The following is a 22,281-nucleotide window of genomic DNA, read 5'->3' as shown; positions in this document are numbered from 1 at the left end:
GTTCAACCCTCTGCTTCTAATTCTCTCCCATTGCCCCACACCCTCTTCCCCAGCCAAGAGTCATGAACACTCAAATCAGACTGTTCGTGGAACCCCCATCCAGAAATGTGCCTGGGTAGTAATGCAGCCTCTCTCTATGTGCCCCCACACCTCCTTTCCTCACCCTAGACCTGTACAACATGTCCCCAAACCAGTGTAACTGGCCTCTCACATCAGCCACGGACAACCTTCTTCTGTCACTTCACGTTTCAGCGTCTGAACACCTCACCATTGGTGAGAAGGCTTCCCCAGGTACAGGCAGGGGGAAGCAGACTCACTAGGCTTTGAGCTGGGAGGCAGTGGGTTTGTGGGGGCGTGGTGAGAGGGAGTACTGCATGTGGTGAAACCTCTGGACAGTATGAATGATATTGCTGCCAAGTGGCAAATGGTGGAGTTAGAGGATGTAAGAAGGTTCCATAGTAGTGGGGGTGGAGGAGGGGCAGGGGAGTGCTCTTCATGGACGGTAGAGGGCAGGAAATTGGAACTGAAGAGTGGAGGAGGGATGTAGAGGGAAAGGGAATTGGTGCATCTGCTCAACTGGGATGAACAATCTGGAAAAATCTATGCAATGGTAATGAAACCAGGCAAATCCAAATGTAATGAATAAAAATTGTGTTAAGAATTAACACATTTATGGTTGAGATCATGAAATAATCTTTGTGTTGCTTTTGTGATTTGGAATATTGTAAATAAATTTGGTCGCATGAATACAAAGTTTATTCTCAGGATGTAATTAAAATCAGGTGCACATCTAAACACATGAATCCCCATTGAAATTGTCACTTATGCATTTCTTACAATCATCTGCAAGATTTTTTCAAACTGAGACATTGAACATGCCTTTCAAATGGAATTTTATGAGAACAAAGAACATTACAGCACAGGAACAGGCCCTTCGGCCTTCCAAGCCTGTGCCGCTCCAGATCCTCTATCTAAACCTGCCGTATATTTTCTAAGGGTCTGTATCACTTTGCTCCCTGCCCATTCATGTATCTGTTTAGATACATCTTAAGTGACATTATTGTTCCTGCCCCTACCACCTCCGCTGGCAACACATTCCAGGCACCCACCACTCTCTGCGTAAAAAACTTACCACATATATCTACGCTAAACATTTCCCCTCTCAACTCATGACCCCAAGTAATTGAGTCTTCCACTCTGGGAAGAAGTTTCTTGCCATCCACCTTGTCTACACCTCTCAATATTTTGTAGGCCTCAAACAGGTCGCCTCAACCTCCTTCTTTCCAATGAAATAACCCTAATCTACTCAACCTCTCCTCATAGCTAGTACCCTCCATACCAGGCAACATCTTGGTGAACCTCCTTTGCATCCTCTCCAAAGCATCCACAACCTTTTGTTATGTGGGGACCAGAACTATACGCAGTATTCCAAGTATGGCGAACCAAAGTCTTATACAATTGTAACATGACCTGCCAATTCTTATACTCAATATCCCGTCCAATAAAGGAAAGCATGCCGTATGCCTTCTTGACCACTGTATTGACGTGCGGTGCCACCTTCAGGGAACAATGGACCTGAACACCCAGATCTCTCTGTACATCATTTTTCTCCAGGACTTTTCCATTTACTGCATAGTTTGCTGTGGAATTGCATCTTCCAAAATGCATCATCCCGCATTTGTTGGGTTGAACTCCATCTGCCATTTCTCTGCCCAGCTCTCCAAACTATCTATATTCTGCTGTATTATCTGACAGTCCTCTTCACTATCTGCTACTCCACCAATCTTCATGTCATCTATGAACTTGCTAACGAGGCAACTTCCCTCCAAATCATTTATGTATATCACAAACAACAGTGATCCCAGCACGGATCCCTATGGGACATCACTGGTCACATGTCTCCATTTTGAGAAGCTCCTTTCCACTACTACTCTCTGACTCCTGTTGCCCAACCAGTTCTCTATCCATCTAACTAGAACACCCTGGATCCCATGAGACTTCACCTTCTTCATCAGCCTACTGTGGGGAACCTGATCAAACGCCTTACTAAAGTCCACGTTTATGACATCTACATCCCTTCCCTCATCAATTAACTTTATCACCTCTTCAAAGAATTTTATTACGTTTGTAAGACATGACCTTCCCTGCACAAAAAACATGCTGCCTGTCACTGACGGGCCCATTTTCTTCCAAATGGCTATATATCCTATCCCTTAGTATCTTCTCCAGTAGCTTCCCTACTACTGATTTCAGGCTCATAGGTCTGTAATTACCTGGATTATCCCTACTATCCTTCTTTAACAAGGGGACAACATTAGCAATTCTCCAGTCCTCTGGGTCTTCCCCTGTTTTCAAGGATGCTGCAAAGATACCTGTTTAAGCCCCAGCTATTTCCTCTCTCGTTTCCCTCAGTAACCTGGGATAGATCCCATCCAGTCCTGGAGACTTGTCCATTTTAATGCCTTTTAGAATACACAACACATCTTCCCTCCTTATGCCGACTTGACCGAGAGTAATCCAAGATCTATCCCTAACCTCAACATCCACCGTGTTCCGCTCCTCGGTGAATACTGATGCAAAGTACTCGTTAAGATTCTCACCCATTTTCTCTGACTCCACACACATCTTTCCTTCTTTGTCCTTGAATGGGCTGACCCTTTCCCAGTTACCCTCTTGCTCCTTATATATGAATAAAAGGTTTTGGGGTTTTCCTTAACCCTGCTCGCTAAGGATATCTCATGCCCTCATTTAGCTCTCTTACTTCCTCATTTCAGATTGGTCTTACATTCCAGATATTCTTCCAAAGCTTTGTCTGACTTCAGTCACTTAGTGCTTATGTACGCACCCTCTTTTCCTCTTAGCTAGTCTCACAATTTCACCTGTCATCCATGGTTCCCTAATCTTGCCATTTCTATTCCTCATTTTCACAAGAACATATCTCTCCTGAACTCGAATCAGCCTCTTTTTAAAAGCCTCCCACATCTTAAATGTGGATTTCCCTTCAAATAGCTGCTCCCAATCTACATTCCCCAGTTCCTGCTGAATTTTGGTAGAGTTGGCCTTCCACCAATTTAGCACTCTTCCTTTAGGACCACTCTCATCTTTGTCCAGGAGTATCCTAAAACTTATGGAATTGTGATCACTATTCCCAAAGTAATCCCCCACTGAAACTTCAACCACTTGGCCGGGTTCATTTCCTTACACCAGGTCCAGTATGGCCCCTTTACGAGTTGGATTATTTACATACTGCTCTAGAAATCCTCCTGGATGCTCCTTACAAATTCTGCTCCATCCAATCCTCTAACACAAAGTGAATCCCAGTTAATATTGAGAAAATCAAAATCTCCTATCGCCACCACCGTGTTGCTCCTACATCTTTCTATGAGCTGTCTACATGTTTGTACCTCTATCTCATGCTCGCTGTTGGAAGGCCAGTGGTACAGCCCCAAAATTGTTACTGTACCCTTCTTATTTCTGAGCTCTGCCCATATTGCCTCACTGACCAGTAATGCAACTCCTCCACCCCTTTTATCTCCCTCTCTATCCTGCCTGAAGCATCAATATCGTGAGACATTTAATTGCCAATTATGCCCTTCCCTAAACCAAGTCTCAGTAATAGCAATACCATCATACTCCCAGGTATTAATCCAAGTTCATCTGCCTTACCCACTATACTTCTTGCATTAAAGCAAATGCATCTCAGACCACCAGAACCTCTGCATTCATCAGCTGCTTCCTGCCTACTCTTCCCCTTAGTCACAATAGACAATAGACAATAGGTGCAGGAGTAGGTCATTCTGCCCTTCGAGCCTGCACCACCATTCAATATGATCATGGCTGATTATCCTTAATCAGTATCCTGTTCCAGCCTTATCTCCATAACCCTTGATTCCATAATCCTTGAGAGCTCTATCCAACGCTTTCTTAACTGAATCCAGAGACTGAGCCTCCACTGCCCTCTGGGGCAGAGCATTCCACACAGCCACCACTCTCTGGGTGAAGAAGTTTCTCCTCATCTCTGTCCTAAATGGTCTACCTGGATTTTTAAGCTGTGTCCTCTGGTTTGGCACTCACCCATCATCAGAAACATGTTTCCTGCCTCCAGAGTGTCCAATCCTTTAATAATCTTAAATGTCTCAATCAGATCCCCTCTCAGTCTTCTAAACTCAAGGGTATACAAGCCCAGTCGCTCCAGTCTTTCAGTATAAGGTAATCCCACCATTCCAGGAATTGACCTCGTGAACCTACGCTGCACTCCTTCAATAGCCAGAATGTCTTTCCTAAAATTTGGAGACCAGAACTGCTCACAGTACTCCAGGTGTGGTCTCACCAGGGGCCTGTACAGCTGCAGAAGAACCTCTTTGCTTCTATACTCAATCCCTCTTCTTATGAAGGCCAGCTTGCTATTAGCCTTCTACACTACCTGCTGTACCTACAAGTTTACCTTCATTGACTGGTGTACAAGAACACCCAGATCTCTCTGTACCGCTACTTTACCTAAATTGATTCCATTTAGGTAGTAATCTGCCTTCCTGTTCTTGCCACAAAAGTGGATAACTATACATTTATCCACATTAAACTGCATCTGCCATACATCTGACCATTCACCTAACTTGTCCAGGTCACCCTGTAATCTCCTAACATCCTCGTTCCATTTCACCCTGCCACCCAGCTTAGTATCATCAGCAAATTTGCTAATGTTATTGCTAATACCATCTTCTATATCATTAACATATATTGTAAAAAGCTGCGGTCCCAGTACTGATCCCTGCGGAACCCCATTGGTAACTGCCTGCCATTCCGAAATGGAGCCGTTTATCACTACTCTTTGTTTCCTATCAGCCAACCAACTTTCTATCCAAGTTAGTACTTTGCCCCCAATATCATGCGCCCTAAGTTTTCTCACTAACCTCCTATGTGGGACTTTATCAAAAGCTTTCTGAAAGTCCAGGTACACTACATCTACTGGATCTCCCGCTGACTTCACACTGACTTCATTATCTAGTTTCTTACAAGCTTTAGTTACTACCCCCTTCCTGTCCACTAACTTCGTCATTTGGATCCCATCCCCCTGCCACATTAATTTATATCCTCCCCAACAGCGTTAGCGAAAGCACTCCCAAGAACATTGGTTCCAGTCCGGCCCAGATGTAGACCATCCAATTTGTAATAGTCCTGCCTCCTCAGAACTGGTCCCAGTGACCCAAAAATTATTAAGAGGACACGTGCCATCACATAAAGGGACTGAATAAAATGGAGATTGTGGGGTGCAGGAATGAGGAGGGTGAAGACTGGGGATAAAAATCTACTGGTGAGCTGCATAATGGGTCATGAATTAGTGCCTCTGTGCAAATGTCAAGGGACCACCTGAAATTTTATTTGGAAATTGTATCCACATTTGCTTAGAGCACTGTTCCTCTAGATCCTCCCGCCCTCACAATATTACACTCTATAGTGACTTGTGTGCTGGCCTCATGTTAAACAATCTATACACTGCCTGCACATATTTCATCATTTGGAACTTAGAAATGTCTGTGAAATGTCTCAGAAATGCCTAAAAAAGAACATCTTAGAAATGTCTAAAACTTAGTCCATTTTCCATGATTGCAAAAGGTTTTCACTCAAAGTTCCTTGAGCACTATTGATGTCTTTGCAGCACTTAACTAATGTTGGATAATCACAAATGATGTTGCTTGAGCCTTAAATGATTTGATTTCATGTCACTTGATTACCAGTTACGTCATTTGAGCATTTTCTAATGTTTGAATAGACGGTCACGTTTGAACCCAGATGATCATAAATGAGCACATACATACACTGTTGAACACAGAATTACCTCAAAATCTTTTTGAAATGGTCTTTCCTCAAGCTGATCCATATTTAAGGAATGGTCTTTATTGCAGGAACTTATTCCCAAAGTTAGACTGGAAAACGTGTACCTTTTAAAAAGTATTTGCTGCGGATAAACACCTGGACAGTGAGAGCAAGTGGGTGTGCATATAATTTTCTTTTCTTTGTTGTGCCCAAAGTGGTTGAAGGAAAATTATAACAGAATTCCATCAATCAGAAGGTTCACTCACTTTAAGTGGAAATTCACTCCATCACAGGGAGAAAGATAAAAACAATTCCATGCCTTTTTACATCTTTATTGTGATGGTAATGAGTCAGTTTTGACATGATTCACTGCAAGTGCTCAGCAGTTGAATGGAAAAGCATTGTTTAAACATTTCTTGAGGGCTTACATCTTAAAAATATTAGTTTGCACAATAAGTATTTTTAAGTACTTATCAGTCAGAATTGATCAATGCGATATGTTTTAGCTGCAAATGTTATTTTTTTGTTGGCGTGAAATATTTCCAATGTGACTTTGTTTTCTGTGATGCAGTGCTGAACTCGAGGTCATTCTGAAAACAACCAACCTGTTCTGCGGTGTAGTTTCATCAGTGCCACATCTCGAAGCATCTTACAAAGTTGTAATGCTAAAGGACATTGTATCATTTGGGAAGGGTCAGACTTTGGAGGGATTTGAAAACAAGGATGAGAATTTTAAAATGACACTATTGCTGGACAGAGAACTAGTGTCACTCAGTTAGCACAGAGGGTAGTGTGGGATATGGTGCAATTGAGGGTGTGAGCAGCTAAATTTAGAATAAACTCAACCTAACGGAGAGTGTGATAGGATTATGTTGGACTAACTGAGTCTGGAGATAATAAAGAGGATCAAGGATTTGGCAGGAGATGAATAGAGGCAGGAGTAGAGCTGGGATTCCTGGACATTTCATACATTAAAGGTGCAGACTACAACTCCAGAGATTAAAAAAAAGACCATTCTAAAACGAATCAAATTATCTTTTTTTGGCCTTTCGCACTGTTTGACCAGAGTTATATTTGCAGTGATTTGCTCCTTGTGAACTGTGACCCCTGGAGTAAATTAGTTGAACAGCAACCAAGCTCGCCCCACCCAAAATGGAATGTTCTTTATTTTGTTGGTTTTCTTCAGTGCAAGAAGTTTGCTGAGTTTTCTGTGCAAGCTGCAGATTATATTTTTAAAATATATATTCCATAGTCATTCAGCCTTTAAATCCGCACAAGGCAAAGGGCAGAAGGATTCCCTCCTTGTAATAATTGGGTTGCAGTGAAGAAAATAATGACAACAGGAAATGTTGTAGTGAATGGAAAAAGTAGGCAGCACTGACTGCAGAACTTCCTCTTACATCACAGACCAAATAAGGTTCAGTGAAGTGACTTTACTATCAAACCGTGTCAGTATCTTGTTGTCATGTTTCTACCTCATGGGCTGCTGTACCGTGCAGAACTGCACAGACAGAATCGAGATAGCAGAGTTGGGGGGGATTCAGGATGATTCCTCCCAGAGGACAATCACACCGCGCACAACACAGGTAACAGCAACTTGTGTTTCTCTTTACTGTTGAATTATTTCACTTCAATGACCAGTGGGTGGGTCAAACTGCAAAGGAGTTTTATCTGTTCCATTTTTTTCTCTCTCCCTCTCTCTCGTGTCTAAGTGTCATGCTGTGAAAGCGCCGTGTCAGTCACTTAAACTCAATATTACTGCTTTGAAGCCTCCTTTCAAGCACTGTAGAGGCATGACGATGTGTAAACATTAACACAACTGTTTCCGCATTGAGAACAGATCTCTGTTTAAGCTTGTTCCTGTAAGTAAAACTGGTAGTTAAGCTGCAATTTTCTCACTGACTTGCAAGCAAAGCTGCCTCCCCAGCTGAATAAACTTTCTAGTGTTTCCTTAACATTAGTTGCTTAGGAGCTGAAGGCTTTCTTCCTGGGGTGAGATTTCTTCCCGCTAAAGCAGTGAGAAGCTTTGAGCATTACGGATGTCAGAGCAGAATGGGTATTCTGGGCAATACGTATGTCAGTGGTTGCCCATCTTAAAGCAACATTGTCTTTGAATAAGGAGCGTGACTTTTTAAATACATGAGAGGATGAATATGAATGATCTGCCCGCTTAATAACAATTTAAGGGATTTTTAAAAAATCATTTAATGTCAACTTGTTTACAATTTAGCCCCATTATGTTTTTTTCTAAACCTAATATGAATTTTGTGGAATATTTTACTGATATTGCTGATTTACAGTGCACTGATATTATTGTAGGATGCTGCAAATATTTCAGTTTATTTGGGGGAATGCCGATTCTTTATGTTTCATTTTGTTTGAGTTATTTCTGCTCTCCCTGCTTCATTTTGTCTTTTTTTTTGTCTGAATTTATATATTTTTTAAAATTACCACAGTCCTAAACCTCCCAGCCGGCGTGTGAGTTTAAGTGAAAGTTCTGGTTTCCGGCACTAACTTTTCAAAGTGCCCTGGGTATTTTCCCACCAGCTGTTTTATTTCACGCTAAATTCACAAAACTCTTGTGCCTGATTCTCTCATCAAATATGTCGTGCCTCAATTATATGAACAAACTTCAATCATAAATGAGTCTTTCCAGGAATGTTTCAGGGTGGAGGTGAGAAGTATTGGGTTGGGAGGGCGACGAGGGTGGAGCAGGGGGTTGCTGTGGGTCAGAGCGTTCAGCAAGAAATTTTTGGTCAAGACTAAAAACTGCTTGCTTGGTAAAGTACCATTTCTCTTTTCAATTTTTCACATCTGCTGTATTCCGGTTCAAGAAATGCAAATGTATATTTGCATAGAGCTATGCAGTCTGGACACCTTTTTCTGTGAAAATCAGTTAGTCACAGCATTATTTGAATGCATGTACATGATAAACAGCATATGTGTTACACCTATAAATATTGCATCAGTTCTGGAAAAGGGAATCTGGCCATTTGACCAATTGGTCTGTACCACCATTCATACTGCACTTGAGCCTCCTTCAAGCCTTCTCTATTTGAATCTTCCAGCATAACTATCTATTCTTTACAGGAAACAGGTTCCTTCTTCTAATCACTATCTGGATTGCAAAGTTTCTGCTGAATTCCCAACTCATTGACACTCCGTGAGTCTAGTCTTCTGTCAGTGGAAATTTTCTCCATTTATAGCCCATCAAACTATATACAAGTCTCCATTAGGTTTCCTGACATTTTTCCAGATTAAAAAATCCCAAACCTGTTTAATCCTTCTGGTTAACTATAAACTCTCTGGCCTGTCATCATCTGAGTGTTTTTTTTAATGATTTCTCCAATGACTTATTGCATTTTGGTAAAACAAACAAGGGTAGGCTTTATACAATTAAAAGTAGGGCCTTAGGTTGGAGCAAATTACTGCAGATGCTGGAATCTGTACTGAAAATAAAAAATGCTGGAGATCACAGTGGGTCAGCCAGCATCCATGGAGAGAAAGCAAGCTAACCTTTTAAGTCAGCTAGACTTATAACATTAACTTGTTTTCTCTTCATAGATGCTGCCTAACCCACTGTGATCATCAGAATGTTTAGGGCCTTGGGTTGTAGAACAGCAAGACCAAGGGCTTCAGGTACATAATTCTTTGAAATTTGCATCACAGGTAGAGAGGATGGTTAAGAAGACATTTAAGCATGCTTGCCTTCATCACTCAGACCTTTAAGTTTCAGAGATAGGACAACATGCTGAGATGTACAGGATGTTAGTGAGGACTCTTCTGGAGTATTGTGTTTCGTTTTGGTTGCCCTGTTACAGGAAGGATATTATTAAGCTGGAGAGGATTCAGAAAAGATTTATCAGTATGTTGGCGGGAATTAAGGGTTTGAGTTATAAGAGGAGGCTGGATAAGCTTGGACTTTTTCATTGGAGTGTAGGAGTTTGAGGGGTCACCTTTTATAGAAGTTTCTAACTTCATGAGGGTATTGATCAGGTGAATGGCAGGTGTCTTTTCCCTGGCTTGGGGGATTAAAGACAAGGAGGCACTTTTTAAGGTGAGAAATGAAAGTTTTAACAAAAAAAGGCAACTTTTTAACATATTGTTCATGTGTGAAATGAACTCCCAGAGGGAGTAGTGGATGCAGGTGCAGTTACAATGTGTAGACATTTTGATAAGTACATGAATAAGAAATATTTTGGGGGATATGGGCCAAGTGCAGGGAGGTGGGACTGGTTAGTTTGGGATTGTGGTTGGCAGAGACTGGTTGGACTAAAGGGTCTGTTTCCATGCAGTATGACTCCATGACTCTATGATTTAGTGTGTGTGTGTGTGTGTGCTTGTGCTTCTATATATGTAGAAATGTGTGCAAATGTACATGCATGTGCATGTATACATGTATGAGTGTGTTCACATGTGTGGCTGAAATACATACAAGTCAATGAAGTCTATGTATGTAAGGGCAGTATTTTCCATTCACTGCTACACTCCTGGCAGTAAATAACATCTGTTCTCTGCGGGAGCTGTAACTCTTGCAGTCCATTCAGGAACCATACTGTAAGTTCCTCTCTGAAAATGATACTGAACTGAGCAGTGCTGATTGTGCTGGGTGAATTTGAATCGCTAGAAATGCCTTAGTAGATTTTTATGTTGGTCAGCCAACCAAGACACATTATCTTCAATAACCAGGAAACTGTGTCAAGGTAATGCCGGTCTGAGACAGCCGATGGCTTTCAGTTTCCTGTTGTCTGAGAAGCCCCTGAGTAAACTGGAGGAGCAAGGGGGAAAGATTGGCAGCAGTTTCAAAAATGGAAATGAACCTTGCAAGAAAAGCAAAACAAACAGCAGTATCATGTTTTAAGGATAACAATTGTAGTTTGTTTGTCAGAAAGATAAGGGTACGGGTTCCCACCAGTTTGTTGGCTCACTCACTCCATCAGGTTTTAATACACAGCGTCCTTCCCCGTTGCAAATGCTGATGACGTCAGGTGGGGGCAGTTCTTTCTTGTGAAGTTACTCATGTCTGAAGGGCTCCCTCATTCACTCTCTTCCTGATGCTGCTTGCCAGTAGGTGGGGACAACTTGCTCAAGATGAGCAAGTGCTTGCGGGAAGCCATCCACGGAGACACTTCCTAGTTTGCAGCCCCTGTCACATCGCAAATGGTGAATGTAATCACAAGCCGAGCAAAGCACGTCAAAAAGAATCGAGAGCCCCAGCCCCTGGTCTATCCGGGATCAGTTGTTTTTTTCCCCATCTGCATCCATGTGTTCAGAGCAAATATTCGTCTTCTCACTCACTCGAGAACTTGCTGGGGGGAGTCATTGATAATCTGACTGCCTTTTCCTCAGGTGAAGGACAAACAGGACAAAGATACCCTGACAGAGCGAAATCGGACGGTGTTTTTAATCTTTCCTCCTGAACCCATGTTTTGTTTTGTTATTAATACTCACTCATCACACCTCACTGTTACTGACAAATATTGTGCCTTTACCTGGTCTTACTCTCAAATCTTAATAGGTGGGTTTTGAGTTTGAGTCACAATAGGCTTTTCAACAACGAGACCCTCACCGATCAACTTCTGATTTCAAACTCTGCTTACTCCTGTCACTGTCCTGATAAAGGGTTTTTACCCGAATCGACTACTCTCCTGCTCCTCGGATGCTGCCTGACCTGCAATGCCTTTCCAGCGCCACCTTTTTTGACTCTTCTTCCTGTCTTAGTAGACTCTACTGTACAAGTCCTTACAACATCAGAAACATGCTTACAAACTGAACCTGTGTTTCCTCAAAGTTCACAAAGGATCTTCTCATCAGCTCCACTAACTTAGGCAAAGGGCCGCGTGACCGTACATTGGGTAGGACCTAAAGATCAGTTCCCAGGCCTGTCTGGATTTCAGCTGCTTTTGTAGCTGTGACAAAGTGAGGGCTGCCCCCGAAACGTCGATTCTCCTGCTCTTCAGATGCTGCCTGTCCTGCTGTGCTTTTCCAGCGCCACACTCTCTTGGCTTGGTGACTGGTCCACTCCACTTGCACTCTGTGTGACTCCAGTCTCTAATTGGCTAAAGGTGAAGAAATTCAAAGTTTGAGCCTCCCAGCCCTGATCTGACTGCAGTGAACCTTGTTCTGTGGGTTGAGAACAGGATGGCGCTTGCTCTGTCCAGTTCTGTCAAGACGTGTGTGTGAATAATGCATGGTTCAGTTAGATGAGGGAAGGCACCTTGAGACTGAAGAGTAATGACCCAATGAAGAGTCATCGCTCTCAGACAAGGGATGTTAAGAGAAGAAAATTACCAAGACAAACCTATGTCATTACTACTACAGCCCTCCCACCCTCTCTTAAGGTAGGTTGCTAACTCCAGTTGCACATATTCCTAGAGGTTTCGTCTTATGACGTACTGGTTCCAATTATTGCTTTCTCCCATTCATGTTCCCCAGCGCATTCATTTCAAAGAAGCTGCACTAGTTACATTATAACTTCGAAAGCACTAGACAACTTAATTAACTGATTATCAGTCAAACTCACTTTTTAACAAGTCTGCAAATTCTTTTTATAACTATTGAGTGAAAACACTGCAAGCAAAAAAATCTTAAAACTTCTTTTATTAAAACTCTTAACATCCTTATGGTTTCTTCTCCCTGTTACTGTAACACCATCACCTGCCCATTCCTTTCCAAGCCACTCACCTTGGAAAACATATCGTTCTGCCTTCACTGTCGCCGGGTCAAAATCCGGGAACTCCCTCCCTGAAGACATTATGGCTTTAACCTACAGCAGTGGTTTACCAAGGCAGCTCACCACTACTTTCTCAAGGGCTTCCCGCGAGTGAAGAGATTAATCTTGAATTCTTGGAGACTCCGGGAAAATCCGGAAGGATTGGTAACCCTGCCCACTGGTTGTCGACAGGGCTGAAACTAAGACAGTGTACATTTTGCGTTACTCTTTCAAAATGGAAACAAATTGCAAATTCTTTCGCGGTGAAATAAACTGATGCCACGCCAAAGAAGGGAAGGGCAAAGGATGGGTCAATCTGGCTTTAAAAGGAGGCAAATGAAAAGCCTGAGGGGGGTATTTCCAGGGCGTGAACCTTGGTAGTCAACATATCGTTACCAATTACAGGGTGACAGAAAGGGTTTATCACTCAAAGAAGTTTATTTGGAGAGTTCCAGGGAGATGATTAGAAGATGAGGAAATCCCAATTCTGCTCTCTCATAAAGAGATTTATCGTAAACCAATGACAGCCTATGATCTGATTCACCTGATTCCAGTAAATGTTCCCTCTAAACTGCGTGGGTGTAGTAATCCAGAATGGGATGCACAGGGAGAACTGACTGCACACAAGCAATAATCCCTTTAAAATGTATAACAATACGACATTCCGCAACACAATAAAACGGCCTATGAGGCATGCATGCCAAGAGAAATAAGAGTCGACACTGATTACAAAGAAAGGTAATTCCGTGAACTGGATGGTGGTTAACACTGCTGCTTCACAGCACCAGGAACCTGAATTCGACCCCCCCTCGGGTGACTGTCTGTGTGAGATTTGCACATTCTCCCCGTGTCTGCGCGGGTTTCCAACTGGTGCCCCAGTTTCTTCTCTCAGACCAAAGGTGTGCAGGTTTGGTGGATTAGCCAGGCTAAATTACTCATAGTGTCCTGGGATGCGCAGGCTGGGTGGGCTAACCGTGGGAAATGCAGGGTTACGGGGATGGAGTAGGGTGGCCAGTCTGAGTGGCATGCTGTTCGGAGGGTTGGTGTGAACTCGGTGGGCCGAATGACCTGCTTCCAAACTCTTTCAATGATTGGATGAAACATTTGGTGCTTCAATAGAAAAAGTCCAGCTTTGAACACTGGCAAATCTATTGGCAGAAACTAGCAATCGGCAGCGCGGGAGACCAGGGACCATTAAAGTGAAAAACTTACCATTCGTCATTTTTATATAAAAAAGAAGCCTTCTAATGAAACATTTTAATGATGAATGTTGTCAAGAAAACAATTAGGGCTGATCGTATTCTTCCAGTCGAGCATAAAGTGACTCATTGATCTAATCGGTGACAGGAGGGGTATTGAGTGCACAGTATTATATTGAGACTCAGCTTTGATTTGCGACATTACAAACATATTTGTGTGAGCATGCGTCAATTGTTCAAATTAATAGAGCTCTGTACAGTTTTATGTTGCACGAGAGACATGAAACACTGCAACTTCTCATTACAGAAACAATGCAAACTTGCTGCCACTTTCTAGGAAAGGCTGTAGAATTATGAAAAGTTCCTGTTGATTTTTCTTTGCATAAAAGAACTGTAATGTTGTATCTTGCCTTGGTCATAATGACAAAATGGACATAGTGCCGGATATAGAGTTGTGCCACCGCTGTTTTCTGAACTGCACTTTCCCATTCCTTGCTTTCTCAGTGCCCCTGTTTATTTTCCGAGTGAGTGGGATGTTCCCGTCTGTGGAGTCTATGTGGATTACATCAGGGATGCTCCCTTGTCACCCTGGCAAAAAGCCCACTTCTGCAATGCGCAGAGGAATTCCTCCAGAGCCAGTTGCCTCGCCCCACCTCCGGATGATCTCGCCATGATTAAATGCTTGCCCCAGGTTTCAGCTGGGAGCCAAAACTACAGTTTGAGCTCGAGCTGCACACAGCAAGAGTCACCCCCAGCAAACAGCAGATTGAATAGAGGCAACACTCAGGAAACACTTGGCATTTCTGCTGTTTTCAGCAAATGCATTTTATTTTAAAAATGCAAAATGTTATTTTAAAAAATGTCCAACGTTTTCGGCCTCATTTTCCTTATTGCATTCCGGAAGGTTTGCAGCGGACTCTGTCACAGCATTGTTAACCTTTTGCTTACAGGTTGGGACTTCTGACTTTCTGTACCCAATTTTTTTTTTAGATTACTTACAGTGTGGAAACAGGCCCTTCGGCCCAACAAGTCCACACCGACCCCCGACCCCCCCAAACCAGACCCATTCCCCTACACCTAACAACAGTACTGACAATTTAGCATGGTCAATTCACCTAACCTGCACATTTTTTGGACTGTGGGAGGAAACCCACGCAGACACGGGGAGAATGTGCAAACTCCACACAGACAGTTGCCTGAGGTGGGAATTGAACCCGGGTCTCTAGCGCTGTGAGGCAGCAGTGCTAACCTCAAACAAAATAAAGTATAAAACAAAACAATCATTAATGTCAAAAGAAAAACATTGAAATAGACAAACCCCCGTGTAAAAGCAAGTGCCATAGACTTGCATTCCCTTGAGTACAGTAGATTAAGAGGTTACTTAATTGAAATGTTTAGGACAATTAAAGAATTTGGCAAGGTAGAAACTTTGGGACAAAATCCAAACCACAGGGATATAATATGAGAGTTAGAGCTAAGCCACTCAGAGTTGATGTCAGGAAGCATTTCTTTTTATACAATGTTGTGGAAATCTAGAACTTTCAGAAAATCTGTTGGAAACTTCATGAAGATAGATAGAATTAGGTGAGCCCAAGGTGGATAAATACAAAGCAGGAATAAATTGAGTGGTAGGACAGACACAAGGGAAATGGAATGGCCTTCTCTTGTTCTTAAATCAATGAACCTGTATGGAGCTGCTGTAACTGAGTTCTATCTTCATCTAACACACAATGTTGCCCGAGTTCAGACCTGCAGCTTCTCAGTCACAAGCAGCTCAGAGTATTCAATGTCCCTTGTGGGTTTTTTGTGCCTAATTAAAAGGAGTCTGGCAAAGAAGTGTTGGAAGATTTTGTGAAGCACTGCCTGCCTGTCTTGCCAACATAGGGAATACCTGACATTCAAGGTCACCAGAGACCGGTGTTCATTAGAATCAGCCAGATGGTCTTCGCACATGGCTAACTAGCCCATGTTGTCAGGCCTGAAATAAGAAGGCCTGGAACTGAGTTGACAAGGTCACCATTGCACAATAAAAGAGAGATGAAAGAGTTGGAATTGTACCTCATACTTTGAGTGAGAAAGATGGGAAAACATTTCTAATGGAATTCTTCACTAGAGGTGGCCAGATAAATTCAAATGGGTTAAGGTATTTTCCCCTTTTAGAAGCATATCCATCCTTAATTGTGTTACAGTATTTTCTGGTGAACATATGTTCATAATCTGCACTCTGCCATTGTTTGTGCAATTCATTGCAGTATCAAATTTACTGGTAGATATGCCTAAAGTCCTCAACTCGTAATACTAGTCCAGCAACGTCTTAAACTAAAATTTCTCCTTGTGCTGAATTCATTCCATTGCCTCATGCACCCTAGCAGCGGCCTACACCTCACCCCACCCCAACCCCTGTAAACCTTTGCAGTCTGATTGTCATCATTCTACGTTCAGCTATTGTGGAAATCCCTCCCAACACCTCACCACTCTCTTTGCCTTTAAGATATTCATAAAAACCTTATGGTCACCCAATCATCATATTTCCTTGTGACATGATGTCAAGTTTTGTTTGCTCATGTGTGTGATAATATTTGAAGACTGTTGGGTAATTTTAAAACATTCAAACAGCCAATAAATACAGATTGTCATCAGAGTGTATAAATGCTATTTTTTAAATGGATTGACACCTTTTAAATAATAGACAAAGGAGTAACATAGAGCTGTGTTCAGACTTTATCTCAATACCATCAGTAGTCTATAGCCATCAAAGTACAGGCTTATGGATTCAGCGTTGGGAAGTTCACAGCAGCAGGCAAGTCCTTCTGTGGTAACCTATAGGCAGTAGAAAGACAGCCTTTTATTGACTTGAGCGAACACCTCTCAGTAGAGAGCAAACAGAACACCAGTATGGTCCCCTTGACTTACCCTGACTAAGCTGCAGTAAGCCTGATTGAAATTGTTTAGTTTGTTTATAAGTGTTTTCACCCCTTGTTTCATTTTGTTTCACACAACATTTGGGCTCGTGCACTGGTACAGATGGTCCCAACCAAACAATAGGAGGTGCAGAAAAAAATATCTGAAGGATTTATTTGAAGTCACAAACATTCTAAAGCTGATGTTGCATTTGGGCAACTCCGACTGAGAAATGACCGAGGAGTGCAGCTTATATAAGAAATAGGAGCAGGAGTTGGCCATCTGACCCATCGAGCCTGCTCTGCCATTCAATATGATAATGGGTGATATTACATTTGATTAGATTACTTACAGTGTGGAAACAGACCCTTCGGCCCAACAAGTCCACACCGCCCCGCCGAAGCGCAACACACCCATACCCCTACATCTACCCCTTACCTAACACTAGGGGCAATTTAGCATGGCCAATTCACCTGACCTGCACATCTTTGGACTGTGGGAGGAAACCGGAGCACCCGGAGGAAACCCACGCAGACACGGGGAGAATGTGCAAACTCCACACAGTCACTCGCCTGAGGCGGGAATTGAACCCGGGTCTCTGGCGCTGTGAGGCAGCAGTGCTAACCACTGTGCCACCGTGCCGCCCACAAGTGGACTCAGCTCCACTCATTCGCCCTCTCACCACAACCCTTAATTCATTTGCTGTTCAAAAATCTATACATAATTCCCTTAAAAAACATTCAATGAGGTAGTGTCAACTGCATCACTAGGCAAGGAATTTCACACATTCACAATCCTTTGGGTGAAGAAGTTCCTCCTCAACTCAGTCCTAAATCTGCTCCCCCTTATTTTGAGGCTATGCCCTCGAGTTCTAGTTTCACCTACCAGTGAATACAACTCACTGATCCTATCTTATCTATTCCGTTTATAATTTGGTTTCTATAAGATTCCCTCACTTTTTCTAAATTATAATGAATGTAGTCCCAGCATACTCAATCTCTCCTCATAAGCCCATCCTCTCCACTCCAGAATCAATAGAATGAACCTCCTCTGCACCCCGTGTAGTGCCAGTACATCCTTTCTCAAGTAAGGAGATCAAACTGCACACAGTATTCCAGGTGTGGCCTCACCAGCATCCTATACAGGCTAAATCTCCCATGGCAGTCATTCTCTGACCATTGGAAATTCATGGAGAGAAATATGGTGACTGTGAATCTTGTTATCTTGTCTGTATTTCTGAAAATATCCAAAGCAGAAACCAGCTTTGTGTAGAAGCAAAACTTCCTCACAAGTCAAATAAAATTGCGATTGTTAATGAACGTTTCATATAACGTTCATGGATCAGAGGGTATCAATATTGCTTCGGAGTCCAAAGATATAGCCTGTGACGCTCGACTGCTCCACTGGGAGAACTGATGAGAGTCCTGTACTGACAGGATCATAATTAAGGGAGCACATTTTGTCAAAGGATCAGTCCCCAAGGAGCACTGAACTTTTGCAGGATCACTATCATGTCCGAGGATGTGTACCACACCATGGGAGGGTCAATACTGAGGGAGTGCTACGCCGTCGGAGCGTCAGTGCTGAGGGAGCACTGTACTGGAGGAAGAATCCTCCATTGGATATGATGTTAACGGGTGGCCCTATCTACTATGCCATATTGATGCAGAAGATCTCGTGACAATACTTTGAAGAATGGGATTTCTCTCCTGTGTCCAGGCCACCAATGTTTATCCCCTGACCACCATTGTAAAATTGGTCATTTGGTCATTATCACGCTGCTGTCTACTGGGAGCTTGCGATGCACAAATTAGCTGCTACTATTTCCTACATCACAAAGCACTTCACAGGCCATGAAGTCTTTTTTATGCCTGAGGTTGTGAGGTGCTGTACAAATGCAAATCTTTTCTCTTTCTTGTTCTCTCTGGTGCATAGTGATAAAGGACGCTTTTGCTCAGAACTGTTCTATGTTGACGTGTCCACTGACGTGTCCTTAGGTCATATCAGTGGCACCTCATATCAGTCTTGGACCGGGAAGCTGTCCTTTCCATGTGGCAGGAAGAACCGGCTATTTCAAGTGTAAGTGCCAGAAGATCATTCAACATAGCACAGACTTTCTCACCAACTGTTGATTGAGGACTTGCTGTATTTTAATGGGAGGTGAATGTCATCCTCTGAGTGATACATGCTACTTTGGTTCATTGAAATGTCACAGTGTGATTCAGAATCTTCAGGGGAGCTGGGGACATATGCCCCAGTTTGAGCCAGTATTTCAGAGGAGGAGCAGTGACTATGGGTGGAAGGTCAGTTGGGATTTAACTTGGAAGGATCCAAATTGAAACAGGATTCTGTTTGTGATCTTTATTACTGTGAAGTTGTGGTGGAAGACAGTCAGTGTTTTAAATGAAGGGTTGCGTGGCAGAGATTTAGTATCGAGAAACTCACTGGTCTGGAAAAATACCTCCCGTGAGATGCACTGTTATTGTTTGGTGATCTCAGATGGGGCTCATGTCATCTGCTCAACAGCTTGCATTGGTTGAGCAGGAGGGAAATGGAGTAGTTGGGTCTGTCAGAGAGACAGCAGAGGAGAATGCTGTAAACTTGGAAAAATCCTTCTTTTTCCATTTAATTAATACCTGAAATTCAAAACAAATTTTCTCCCCAGGACATCGCAAAGCATATTATTGAATAACGCAGCAAATGTGACTGCCATTTAATACACAAAAGATTCATACACATCAATATTCCAATCACCAGATCATTTTATTTTGAGGGATTTTGGTTGATAAGTTAATAGTGACTGGAACACAAGGGAGAACTCCCTTGATTCTTCAGGTGGTGCAATGGGATCATGGCTGAGTGCATCAGATTTTTAATCAGTAAGAGAATTGAGGTTTATGAAGAAAAGGCAGGTAGGCGAAGTTAATAATGATCAGATCAGCCATTGTCTCATTGACTGAAGTAGTCGACTTGATGGGCTGAATCACCTCTTGCTGCTATATCTTATGATCTTTCTTATCTTCAACTGAAAGGACAGACACCAGTTTAGTGTTTTGTCTGAACATAAGTTCTGACAAGGTAGTGCACTCTCAGCACTGCACTGGAGTTGGACTTCAACCATCTGATACAGAGGCAAGTGTGCTACCCAGTGAACCATGATTAACCACTGTAAACTAGTCCCACTTGCCCCCAACCTTGGCCTCTCTTGCCCTGTGGCCCTGCAACTTTACACTCTTTCATGCAACTCCCCTTTGGAAGAGACTGTCAAATCTACTGTCTCCACTTGCCATGATCTACTTCCCCCATTGGTGTATTGTTCTACATCGCATTTTTCCTTCCAAGCTGTGTGACCTTCTAACCAAAACTTGGCAGGAAGACTATGGAGGAGGAACAATGCACATTCCCTCTGCGTCAAGGCATAAGTGCTGACGATGAGTGGGTTTTATTTCTTTAATCCATGAATTCGACAAGACCTGATTGCTTGTGGGGAAAGCAGAAAGCTTCTGGTTTCACCCTTTAACAATGGCCTCTATTTTGACTGTTCAATTTTAGGAATTACTTTTATAGATATTCCACAGTTGTTTCAGTTTCTAGTTCAGACAGTATCTAAAATCCAAAAAACACAAAGAAAAAATGTGATATTTAGCCCTTACCAGGTTGCTGACAGTAAACAGATTGACTTTATGACTGTGAGAGACTTCCAAAGATTGTAATGGCCTGTTCAGTTCTGGCTACAACACGGTAGGAAAGATATATCGCCTATGAATTGAGTGCAGTGCAAATTTACCAGAATGGAACCGATCCAAAAGGACTCCGTTATGAAAACTGGTGACAAAAATATGAGTATGTCCATTGAATATCGGAGTGTTTAAAACTATTGAAGGAGTTGATTTATTGGGGAGAGTGAAATTATTTCCTCTGAGTGGAGTTCTGAATAAATGTGAATAAACTGAAAATTAGAGCTAATCTCTTCCAGGGTAATGAGAGGAAGCATTTCTTCATACAAAGGTAGTGGAAATTTGGAACTCTTCCTCACAAAAGCTATGGAACCTGGGGTTTAAATGAAAATAAAGTAGAGGCCTTGATTTTGTCAGTGGTGAAATGATGCACTCGCCATTGACCTCAGAAAGGTGCCCAGACAAATTTGTGTTGCAGATTTCCCCATTCCTGCTGTCACTTTGAATCTGATGTCAAGACTGACATCTAGCAGTAGTGATATCATCAAATAGGGTGAACAGCATTGAAATAAATATTCTTACAGGCAGCAAACCAGAAACCACGGATTGTCCTTTACTTTTTAATGAAAATTAATTGCAAAGAGTGAAATAAATTCTTGGGATATATGCATGGAATTAGGAAAGAAGCTGAAATAGCAAGCAATCTTTTAGAAACTGTACATTTTTTAAAAGATGCTTTGTTTCCCCATGGAGTAATTGGACATTTCCCAAAAGTAAAAGTAGTTGTCCAGAGTCAGAGGTTTTTTAGCATAAATTATGAACTCTGAAATTTGTTTAAAAGTTAATTTGCATTCCATTCATCAAGTGATAACTCTCTTGTTTTGTTGTTTCAAAAAAAAATGGTAAGAGACAAGTTTTCATCAAGTTCTATTTCATTAGGGAAGCCTGGAATCCCTGACAACAACTTCTGGATTTCTGCAGTTCAATGGGTTGATTACAGAAGTTGTGGTTAATTTCAAAGGAGTTGTGATGGCAAACAGTGCAATAACAATAACAATGAAGTTACCAAAGTCAGACCATGGGCATTAAAAATTTCAGAACCAGGGCAGTTAGGTGGAGTTCAGATTCATATCTTAAGATTCATATTGATCATATTTGTATGACAGAACTGGATTCTAGGGTTCCTGTGTCCCTCAACTATAGCCAACTGGTCAACAGAAAATCTCCAAGTTGCAAAGACGGGTGGTTCAGTTCCTTTGTCTATGATAGCGTAGCTCATCAGAGTGAGAAAACTTCAGAACACTTGCCCTGCACAGAGGGGGAATGTAGATATCTGTACAAGTGTTCAGTCTAATCAGATTAAAGTGTGTAATCTTTGCTACAGTAAGTTCCACGTACAAGGCATTGGAAAAGTGCAAAATTGGGTTCAGCAGTAATGATGCATGAGACCTGATGTCACGTGTGAACTAGTACAGTCATTGTGACTAAGTTCCATCTGTTGAGCTACCTTTTGACTTGTACCTCATTGAGGGTCAGCATGTACAATAAAGGGATGGAGAAACAATCATGAAATAACTTGGAAAATGAGATAAGTTGCAGGATTGCAGAACCATTAAATATTGTTTTTTCACTGGCAGCCACGAGGCAGTAGCCAGACCTATCAACATAGGAAACTGGAGCAAGAGGGGACCTTTTAACCCCTGACTCCTGCTTCACTTTTCAATACAATTCATAGAGGATCATCAGCCTTAACTCCACTTTTTCACCCATTTCCCATAATCACGTGATTCCTTGAGACTTAAAATCTAACCATCTCAACTTTAAATTATTCAATATTGAAGCATTCATAATGTTTTGGGGTAAATTTTAAATAATTCACCACCCTTTCTGCCCCATTGGCCTATAAGACCATAAGACATCGGAGTGGAAGTAAGGCATTCGGCCCATCGAGTCCACTCCGCCATTCAATCGTGGCTGA

General features: G+C 42.2%; 1 protein-coding gene across 12 annotated transcripts in view; it reads left to right on the top strand.

Annotated features, from left to right (window-relative positions):
- LOC140453536 (transcription factor HIVEP3-like) overlaps positions 1-22,281 on the top strand; it is a 412,504-nt gene that overhangs the window by 297,771 nt on the left and 92,452 nt on the right. The window contains exon 1 of one of the 12 annotated variants that reach the window (XM_072548304.1): positions 7,289-7,400. The exons of 10 other annotated variants lie outside the window; for them this stretch is intronic. The gene's annotated coding sequence lies outside the window, so the exon portion shown is untranslated. Of the gene's footprint in view, positions 1-7,288; positions 7,401-22,281 lie in introns of those variants that run through there. One more of the 12 variants, XM_072548306.1, reaches the window with a different exon arrangement.

Source organism: Chiloscyllium punctatum, chromosome 27, assembly GCF_047496795.1.
Source record: "Chiloscyllium punctatum isolate Juve2018m chromosome 27, sChiPun1.3, whole genome shotgun sequence".
NCBI lineage: Eukaryota > Metazoa > Chordata > Chondrichthyes > Orectolobiformes > Hemiscylliidae > Chiloscyllium > Chiloscyllium punctatum.
This window is presented reverse-complemented; position numbering and strand designations above follow the sequence as displayed.